At 43.2% G+C, this 9,822-nt stretch overlaps 1 pseudogene; it reads left to right on the plus strand.

Moving 5' to 3' along the window:
* Positions 1-354: 354 nt before the first annotated feature.
* LOC119329243 lies at positions 355-8,595 on the plus strand (annotated as a pseudogene).
* The last annotated feature ends 1,227 nt before the right edge of the window (positions 8,596-9,822 follow it).

Below are 9,822 nucleotides of genomic sequence, written 5' to 3' on the forward strand. Positions count from 1 at the left end.
CGCTTTCAGTTTGAATTTAAAGCAATATTCGAGGTGATACTAATAAAATTATACTCCCTCCGTCTCAAAATTTTTGTCTTACATTTGTCTAGAGACGGATGTACCTAATACTAAAACATGACTGGATACGTCTGTATTTGGACAAATCTAAGACAAGAATTTTGGGACGGAGGGAGTAGAAAACTTTCAGCTGAAGAAACAAAAACGTTCGGCTGAAATAACGCTTCTAGACTCCCGCTTGGGCCACATTCACAGCGACCACCTAGCCTGCTCCCCCGGTGCGCCCGACAACTGGCTGGGCCTCAGCCTGATCTATTCGGTTCGCCAGGCAATAAAGCACCTTATCCCTTCCTCCGAGTTCTAAAAAAAAACCTTCCTCCGCGGCTGCGCCACCGTCCCTCTGCTCGCCGCCGCGCCCCCATCCCTCAATCGCCGTGCCCCCATCCCTTTGTGGTGTCCATCCTCGCACCCCGACAACCTCCGCAAGCCGCAACGACGACCCGCCGCCGCCCGCTGTCGATGAGGACGAGGATGCAGTGGACGACCCCAATGCAGTGCCTCGACGACGAGCCCACCACCATGGCGCCCCCCGCCTCACTCTGCTCCTCCTGCGGCTGTTGCAGGAGCTTCTTCACCCGCCGCTCGCCGGCACCGCTCACGGACGCCCGACGCTTGCACGGCTCGCCGGCTCCAGTTGCGGAGCCAGAGGGCAGCTCATCCTCGGCAGGCGCGCGGTGCAGCGTGACCCACCACGGGCTGGCGTCACAGAGCTTGTAGATGGAGGCGGAGCAGCCGACTTGCGTCTGCTTCCTGGACTTCTTCTTGCACCTCCTGGCCATGTCATCTGCCAGCGCCGGCGCTGGCTGCGGCGGGGCGGCGCGCTGCGCGTGGCAATTCCGACAGGAGAAGAGGCTCCTGAGAGCTAGCCTGTATGAAGGGCTCTCCATAGCTGCAGCAGCGGCCCCTGCGGCGACATGGCTGCTCTGCTGATTCTCGCCGCCTTGATCTGCCGGCTTCTCCTTGTCCTGCTTGGGGGTGGCTGGTGATGTTGCCGTTAGCTTCTTCTTCCTCACGGCAATGGTGGTGGTGGAGCTGTTAGCACCGACCGATCTGCTCGGTTCCACCATTGCCGTCCTAATCAAGTGAGCTCTTGGATTTGTTGTGTAGGCAGATCAAATTCAGGTGTGAGGGCTGCAAGCATAGTGAGATGAGTGTTATGATGGTGTTGGGATGGGATGGATGATGGCTGGTAGCTGAATTCTGCTATTGCTGCTGCTAGCTAAATTTTGCTATTGTTGCTGCTTGCTCATAGACATGGCAAGCTGTTTGATACATGCACATATGTTGCTGCTATTTTTGTTGTTGCTACCGTAACTCACAAGTACTCAAATGATGCTTCGATTTTATAGAGAGGGAGAGAAGTGATTACTTTGTGACATTATACAGAGAGAGATATACATCCTTCCATTTTATACTGAGAGAGATTTATTGCTCTCTGATTTCATACAGAGAGGGGTAGTGTTGTACCGCTGTTGATTGCTATGTGATGTCATATTTTCTCAGTCAACCAGGGTATGTGGTTCATGTACTTTGTGATGGAAGAAACTTCTTCTACACCTACCTGCTTTCTCTGTCCTCCGATGCTGCTGCATTGGAGCCAGGCAAGGACCAGTCCAGAAGGAAGTAGAAGAGAAGAAATTGTACAGGGACAAGAGAAGAAGCAGTAGAAGGAGGACTGGATGGCTGTAGCTGCCGCAGAGAAAGACGAGGTAAATGTAGGCCTACACGTAGCCATGAGTATGCAGTGCGATGTATTTTAGAGCTGAGGATTCAGAGTATTTTTAACAACAAACAATTGTCACTCGACTCACTTTGAATTGGAAGCTGCTGTGATGTAGTGTAAATTAAACTTCAATGTTTCTATTTGAATTTTGAGCAGAAATCTGAACCATGGCTTGCATTGAGCTATATTACTAAAACATTGTACAAAGTGCTATTTTTTGGATGCCAAGTTTCTTCTTTCCAGTAGGAAATTGTGGCCCTACTCAGTTTTAATGGTCGGAAAGAAACAAAGTTAATTTTTATTGTCAAATGGAGTCAAGTTGCTAATCATAATTCATAAAGAAATAAGGAAGTGTTCTTTTGTGTGTTTTGTTGCTTATGCCTTTTTATTTTTGGAGGATATTATGGATGCAAACTAGCTTATGACCACTAATGGTAATAGAGTGGTTCCCACTGTGGATTTTTATTGTGTGTTAGAAAAAAGTATGCACCTGGAAATATAGGCCTTGCCCATATGTTAGATTTTTAAATGTAGTTTATTTTTTTCCCAAGAGATATTTATTTTGTTTATGACAACTAGAGAAGGAGAAGACGAGGCAGACGAATGGCACAAACGACAAACAGGAGAGCGCTGGTATTGCTCTTATTATTTTAGCTATGCTTGATATTGCTCTTAATGTGACGACAAAGGAGGTTTGTGGACTACGTTTCGGCGAGGCACACGTTTTTTCAAGGATGGAATATTAACTTTACTTCTTATGAAATTCTTTGTGCAAAGTTGCTTGACAAGCATGTTTGTCTCGTATGGTGATCATATGTGTAATCTTTGTGAACAGATTGTCTAATGAAATATATGGTTGCTTAAAAAAATACCAATCTGTAACTAAAAAAATTATTCATCCGTTGCAACGCACGGGCATATGTACTAGTTGTTTTCTTATTGACTATGTAAACATTTTTTTTTCAATAAATAAAGCTGATATTTTGTTAAAAAAACTGTTCCTAAAACTCAGTTTTTCGTTTTGCAGAAACCAATCTTTCGTTATCCTCGCATTTGTTACCGTAACCAAACAGAACTTTACAAAAACCAATCGCCGTATCCAAACAACCCCATAATATCTCGCGTTGGCCCTCACGCGCACACATCCCAATCTCTTCCTGCCCCCTCTCCGCGCCAGGGTTCATCGTCCCAGCCGCCATGATGCCCCAGCCGCAGCCCGGCGTCGCCCCGCCGCAGTGGGGCGCCATCCCACCGCCCATGCCGCCGCACCAGCTCTGCGCGCCGGCGCCCCCGCTCCTGCCCCCGCAGATGTGGGGCCAGCCGCTGCCGCCCCAGCAGGCCGCGTACTACGGCCGGCCGGCTGCCCCGACGCAGGCGCCCGCTGGGCCCAACGAGGTCAGGACACTCTGGATAGGGGACCTGCAGTACTGGATGGACGAGAACTACGTCTACAATTGCTTCGCGAGCACCGGCGAGGTATGCGCCTCTCGCTCTCCGGTGCCATCTCCTCAGAATCCTCTGTATAATTGGTTCAATATATGTCGATGTGGATTTGCCTGTGATTTTTCGTGGGGCCGTGGGTGACGCTTGATGCAAACACGAATACGTATCCGTGATTGATGTAATACACGTTGTGTCTGGTCTCCAAACTACTGTTATTCTTCAGCTAATTGTTTATACTTTCTGAAAAGCAACTTGAGCCATGCGATCAGGCTCAGTTTTTTTTCCTTGGTTCTGTTATTGGTTCTTACGCTTATCTGTTTCACAGTATAAACTGAAACAACATTATAGGAATGACTGCGGCCAAGGTATTTTGCGAAACTGAGTTGCTTTTCTATTGTAACTGGTTGATTGATGTTGTAACTGGTTGGCTGATTCAGATTTGTGATTATTTATCATCATGTGTTCTACAAATTATACTCTCAGTTTGTGTCTATCGTTTACACACAGTATATTGATCTTTCGTATTGTCCTCTTTAATTTGTATAGGTGCAATCTGTGAAGCTGATTCGTGACAAGCAGACTGGACAACTTCAAGGTTATGGCTTCATTGAATTCACAAGCCATGCTGGCGCTGAAAGAGTTCTTCAGACATTCAACGGGGCAATGATGCCAAATGTTGAGATGGCATACAGATTGAACTGGGCGACTGCTGGTGAAAAACGTGATGATGGCGCCGATTACACAATATTTGTTGGTGATTTGGCTGCTGATGTCACAGACTACGTATTGCAAGAGACATTTAGGGTACAGTACCCCTCGGTTAAGGGTGCAAAAGTTGTAATGGATAAACTGACAATGCGCCCAAAGGGCTATGGCTTTGTGAAATTTGGTGATCCTACAGAGCAAACTCGTGCAATGACTGAAATGAATGGGATGTTCTGTTCTTCGAGGCCCATGCGTATTGGACCAGCTGCAAATAAGCAAAAAGCAACTGGAGTTCAAGAGAAAGGTAAGCACTAAATCCTAGTTGGCTAGATTTAATTTGTTTTAGCTGCGTTTTAAAGATTATTACATTTGCATTTGACTTGTAATTGATTTTATGTGTTCATTTTGTCCTTAGTTGTCCTTGCAGTTACTTGTTGTATTAGCCTTCTGTGGTTCAGTTTCCTTTATTACTAGTTGAAAATGTATTGAAGCTTGGCTTGAGCAATAAGTTTGTCGATCCACAACATTTCCTTCGTGAATTCGGATCATTTAATAATACATTAGGATTCTGAGGTATACTCATAAAACTCCCATTGTCTCGAAGCAGGATACCAACAGGCTCTCTACGACTGACATGAACAGCATTACCTATCTTGTGTAATGTGTGGCCTCTGTTAGGTCAGTGTTAATCGTTTATGTCCTAAATTTGAACCTGGTTCGGTTGGTATCCAGTACTTCCTTTCCAGTTTGGTTCCTTCCACTTACTCGTTTTATTTCTTCCTGTATCTTGAATTAAAGCTGTCTCTTGAAGTTCACAACCTTCACCGGTCGTAGGATCTGTGGCAGAACATGTATAGTGTAATGTCTTGTAAAACAGTTATGGGATTTAGTAGTCCCAACATGGGTTTAAGGGCAACCTGGTGCATGTAGCTCCCGCTTGCGCAGGGTCCAGGGAAGGGTCCGACCACTTTGGGTCTATAGTACGCAGCCTTTCCCTACATTTCTGTACAGATTTCTTAGGAATGGTTAGAACCTTTTGTACCTGGAGGCTCTTTGTGCTAAGTTCATCCAAGAAATCGTATATGATAAAAGCACACACACACACATAACGTAATTTTGGAGTTGTGACATTTCTATATGCTACACATAATGAAATGTTTGGAGCTGTGACATTTTTATATGCCACACATCCTTTGCCTGGTTGTTTAGTTTGTTAGCCGATTGTTTGCACCTTGTGATTCTATTTCCTTGCAACTGTATTAGTTAGCTTTGTCAAATTGAGATTTGGCGTCACAGCTAGTTGTTGAGTTCTGGTGTCTGTTTATTTGCTAATCAGCTTATTCTGGGTCCTGATGTTGCAAACACTCAGCTGTCCTATTTGTCTTTCTGGATTTGAGGTTCAAAGCTTGTTGAGATATTTTGAGCACTAATAATGACTTGATTAGCTTCATGAACAACTTCATTTTTTGGACATATATTGGTTTAAGAGCAACTCTAGTAGAGTCGCCATATTAGCCCGATTTGCCATAATAACTGTTCGTATGGCAATTTTTGTTGACAAAGTGGGTCTAGCAAAATCGCCATCCCGTGCTCCATCGGCATCTTTTTTGGAGGCTCCTGCAAGCTAGGTTTGCAATTGTTTGGGGTCCTGCAAGTTCCATTGATTGCATTGATCAGCAGGCATTTTAACATATCATTAATTATTTTACTTGTGTAGTCCTCAAGTTGGCCTGATTAATTTTCAAAAGCAAACTCTGAAATTTATGTTAATAGTTTATTATCCGTCTTCTCATTATTAGTTCTTTTGGCCGTTGAATAGTTGTCCAAGGACTGAAGAATGATATACACTATCTACAAGGATTACACTTTCGTCATTGCAATCTTGCAGTGTTATTTTGTTCTGATGTTCGGTGTAGTTTCTGAGGATTTGATGCACAATGATATGTGATACGCCTGATTTGCCCTTTTCCCCTACATATTACTCCCTCCGTCCCATAATATAAGAACGTTTTGACACCACATAGTGTCAAAAACATTCTTATATTATGGGACGGAGGGAGTATTTAATGAAGTTGTAATTCATTATGCTTGATACTGCGGTATATAATGACCTAGTTATTGCTAGCTAGAATGTGTGAAGCGTGACATGGCTTTTGTATGAACAATTGCATTTACCAAGCATTCCTATTCAAGTCAATTAAAAATTTAGTAACCTGCAGGGCATAATTATTCATATATTTGTTTTTCAGTTCAATATCCCTCAAGTCTGGTAGTATATCTTTATTTGTGTTTATTTACAGTACCAAGTTCTCAGGGGGTTCAGACTGACAATGATCCTAGCAATTCCACTGTGCGTTCTTTGTTCTGTTTCCTTGAATGGAAGCAACTAGCCTGCTGATTGGTTATGTTTGATAGATCATCTATCTTTGGTGAATGCAGATATTTGTTGGTGGCCTTGACCCCAACGCCACTGAGGATGTGTTAAAACAACTTTTCACTCCATATGGAGAAGTCGTCCATGTTAAGATACCTGTTGGCAAAAGATGTGGTTTTGTTCAATATGCTAGCAGGTTCACTATTTTACCCTAGTTTCGTGGTACCAATCATTTTATTCATTTAAATTCTAAGCAGTCTGTTACTGTAAAATTCAGATCCTCTGCAGAGTAAGCCCTGCTAATGCTGCAAGGTACCATGATTGGAGGGCAGAATGTGAGACTTTCATGGGGTCGGAGCCCTTCAAACAAACAAGTTCAGGTGATTTCATCTCTCACATATTGGACTTGCTTTCATTACCCCTCCAACCAACTGAAGCTATACATTTTCAGTCCCAACAGGACTTCAACCAGTGGGGTGGTGCTACTGCTAATGCTGGCTACTATGGCTACGGACAAGGCTACAGGGCTTATGGATATGCTACTCCCCCTCAGGACCCTAACATGTATGGGTATGGGACATATGCTGGCTACCCAAACTATCCACCACAAGTAGCACAACAGCCGCAGCAGGAACTGGTAAAATCTTTGTTAATTGTAGATGCCGTCTGACGTAGGACAGTCATGTTATATTGACACCATCCTGTTACATCAGCATATGCGGCTTGAATGGTAGATTTTTTTGTTTGTTTGGCATGGATGGGATATAAATACCAAAACATTTTTTGGTTTATTAAAAGAATCGACTATATTAAGGAAAAATAAATCCATCTCTTGTATTGGTATGATGAAGCGGCTTGCAGAATTACCACTGCACACAATTGGCTCATAAATACTCCCTGCGTTCCTAAATATAAGTCTTTGTAGAGATTTCAATGCGGACTACATACGGAGCAAAATGAGTGGATCTAAACTCTAAAATATGTCTATATACATTTGTATGTAGTCCTTATTGAAATCTCTAAAAAGACTTATACTCCCTCCGTAAAGAAATATAAGAGCGTTTCTAGTGATCTAAATGCTCTTATATTTCTTTACAAAGGGAGTATTTAGGAACGGAGTAATTGAGTAGCCAGGTTGAAGAATTAAATCGTGAACCTTGGCGAAGACACGCTTTCTCAGAGTCAGACTCCTAATAGGCGATAAGATCTCTTGTACTATATGGTAGTGTTCCATTTTACCATGATCTACTACGTTTTGGGTACCATGAACATGAATCCATTCCATTTTACAGAATTACGTTAGCTCCTGCTAGTCCTATTAACACTTGTGTGTGCAAATGCTCCGGTATGTACGTGCACGCTCAGAATCTGAATCCCAGCTGCGTTTCTTTTCAGTGAGTTCCAGCTATTTCTGTCGAACCATTTGGGTGAGATGCTGCTAGAGCAATAGAGCGTCTGATGTGACTTGTGGTTTATTGCTGCCTTTACTTGCTGTTATATTACTTGTCATGTCTTCTATTGGCTATTTACATCTTTTGTGGGAGGACTTGGTCTTTAGATATATATACACTACCTACGCAAATGAAGATCCATAGTCTGTGGAAACAACTCCAGATTGAGTTATCTTCTAGAACGAGTAGCTCCTTTGTCTATATTTGTTAGAGCATCTTCAATAGATGATGCAAATTTGGAGTTGTAAAATTAGGTGTTGTATAATTTACATTATCAAAAAGTGCATCTTACATTTCCAAAAAAGAGGCAACTTGAACATATCATGTGTGTATTGGTGATGTAAAAGTTGAACTCCAATAGATGATGCATATTGAAGATGTAAAAAACCGCTGGCACAGAACCACTATACAGTTGCACAATTTAAAATAAAAACATATCGAATTAAAACATATTTTTTTTGCTTGTCCACAATATCAAATAATTACATAATTCATTAAATCCACAACATCGAATGCAACAGAAATACAATAAAGTTCTTGCACAATACATCAAGCAAATAATGAAAAAGGATGTTCTTTCGCCATTCCATTTCCAGTACTCCAGTCTTTCTGAAGTTCATCAAGTCTCGTAGCAAGGCGACTCCACACGCAGGTAGGCGTCGTCACGCGGCTCCCCTAGCTCCGGCAACGGGTCGTGGTTACCAGAAGCGCCAACGCGTCCATGACTACGCCGTTGACATCATCACAACAGCTGGAGCTCCGGGGAATCTCCGAATCAAATTGGCAGCGAGGCAGGAGGGCGGGGTCGGAGATGGATGGGCGGGTGGCAGTGGCGGGCAGCTGTCGGGCGGACGGGGGCGGGGAGGGGGAGGGGTAGGCAAAAGTGAAATGAAGCCAGTTGGGCGGTTGGCGCGTGACCGACTGTTTTACATCACGTGGAGGTAGAGATGCAAATTTCCATATCCAGGTGTTGTATTTTACATCTCTTCGAGTAGGTGATGTAATTTTTTTTGCATCTACATCATCTCTTGGAGGTAGGTTTTGGGTCTTGAAGATGTATAAGTTAGTTACTTTTACATCTATATCACCTTTAAAGATGCTTTGAATACACGATCGTTAGGTGTGGTGATATTTCTTCGCAGAGTCCTAATTCTGCCTGTTGCTCCGTGTTGTCGCACTCGCAACTGCTGCGGCCTCCTGTGTGGTGTATTTCAGTCACCTGAAGATCCCTGTCAAATACTCCTTTCGTGAAAAAGTATAAGAGTGTTTAGATCATTAAAGTAGTGATGTAAATGCTCTTATATTTCTTTATAGAGGGAATACTAATAGCTGTAGTGATTGGAGAGGATGCGTCAGCATTACCAGCTAATCAGATGTTGAAGTAGCAAAACCTTGCCAGAAGGAAATGAAAGTAGCATGCAGTTACTCCTTTTTTTGCTGATACTTCTACGACGATGTTTGTTACTCACGTGTAAGGTCTGGTCAGAGATGCACGTCGAAGATCTTACCGTCCTCCAAAACCAAGAGAAAAATAAAAGTAAGAGCATCTCCAATACCACCCTATTATAGGGCACCCAAAAGTAGTTTTAGGATGCAAAAAAGTAAGTTTTAGGACATGGATTTTTTATGATCCAATAGCAACTCTATGATAGGGCAACACTGCTCCAAGAACTTTCTATAATAGGGCACCAAAACATCGAAACTAGACTAGACTAGATCATTGCAAATTTGATTCAAGCATAGATCTGCAAACATGCAAATTTAAACAGAGTTCCGATACAAACTTAACATATTCGAGTACTGCAAGCTACATGCAACTACTAACAACTACTTCCACTAAGTTTGTCCATGACTCCTCGTCGACCTTCTTCACTTCGTCCTCTTACCTGAGCTCGATCACCATTGAGGGTCTAGCCTTGTCCTCCACCTCCTTCACCGACTTCTTTTGTTGCACCAAAAGGTGTAGATTTTTCGCCGCAAGCCTTGCCATAGTGGCCTCATCCCTCTGATGGATGTCGCACCGCTCCAGGACGATCTCAGTATCCCTCTTCTCCGCCATGGTCACA

The sequence above is a fragment of the Triticum dicoccoides genome, chromosome 7A, assembly GCF_002162155.2.
Source record: "Triticum dicoccoides isolate Atlit2015 ecotype Zavitan chromosome 7A, WEW_v2.0, whole genome shotgun sequence".
NCBI classification, from domain to species: domain Eukaryota; kingdom Viridiplantae; phylum Streptophyta; class Magnoliopsida; order Poales; family Poaceae; genus Triticum; species Triticum dicoccoides.